Below are 1,172 nucleotides of genomic sequence, written 5' to 3' on the forward strand. Positions count from 1 at the left end.
GGCTAAAGAACCAAATGGGACAGGCAAAAAAAACAAAAAAAGGAAAAAATACTTATAAAATACGTTTTATAAATACTTATAAAATAAGCTTTTATATGCTTGAAATACTCATTAGTTAAATGAGTATCATTAGCTAAGTATTTTGTGTGACCTCGTATAAAGTGACTATTTTTGCCTTATAAGGCATATTTAAATAAAAATGAAAATACCTCACGCCTTCAACAAGTCGAAGCTTCAAAGCAGAAAAATGACTCAGTGTCAGTGATCGTCACAACAGACAAACCAAAAAGAAACACTGTGTTCTTATCTAACGTCTGAAATGTATTTAGGAGTAGAGTCTAAGTTTGTCACAGGAAATTATGGAGGAAAGACACACTGAGCAGCTGGAGCCATAGGATAGTTGAACTTGAATATACTGAAGCTCCTTCAAAATAAAATATGAAGTGTGTTTTCACAAAAAAATAGTGAATATTTCACAGAGATTCACAAAGAAGTGTAAGAACCATAAAGTGCCAACTGATTTATGCGCCCCAGATGTTTTAGAAAAGCACCCAAAATGCAAGCAACAGCTGTGGTGCGAGTGAGTGTTTATTTACAAGTGACCAAAGTGGCAAAACAGGGAATGAGGAACGAAAAGCTATCAAATCCTGTACTGGAAACTAATGAGCAAACCTGAACTTATAATGAAACGGGATGAAGAGCAGAGCGCCGCAGAACCAAGAACAAAACACCATCAAACAAAGAACACAGACCGACACCCACTATACACACACACAAGGTAATCAGGTAATGACACATAGGAGGGAAGCACAGCTGATCCTAATTCACAAGACGACAGGAAGATACACCTAACATCATGATATCATTATGTTATCATAACACAATGATAACATAACATAACATAAAACAGACCTTCACAAACACAAACTCAGGGACACGAACAAAGCACTGGGGACGACGTCACAGGAAACAAACCTTAGAACTGGAAACCCTGAGAATGAAACCTACATACTAATAAAGATAACCATGAGGAAATTAAACATCAAATCAGATAATAATAATAATAACTATAATGCCAAACACAAAACGCTGGGTCAACGGCCCAGCACCATGACAATAGCTGTGTCCCAAAACGTCGGCTGCATCCTCCTGAGGACCCGGCCTTCGCGGTC

Source organism: Pundamilia nyererei, unplaced genomic scaffold (assembly GCF_000239375.1).
Source record: "Pundamilia nyererei isolate P.nyererei 1_Seehausen unplaced genomic scaffold, PunNye1.0 scaffold00257, whole genome shotgun sequence".
In the NCBI taxonomy this organism is placed as follows: domain Eukaryota; kingdom Metazoa; phylum Chordata; class Actinopteri; order Cichliformes; family Cichlidae; genus Pundamilia; species Pundamilia nyererei.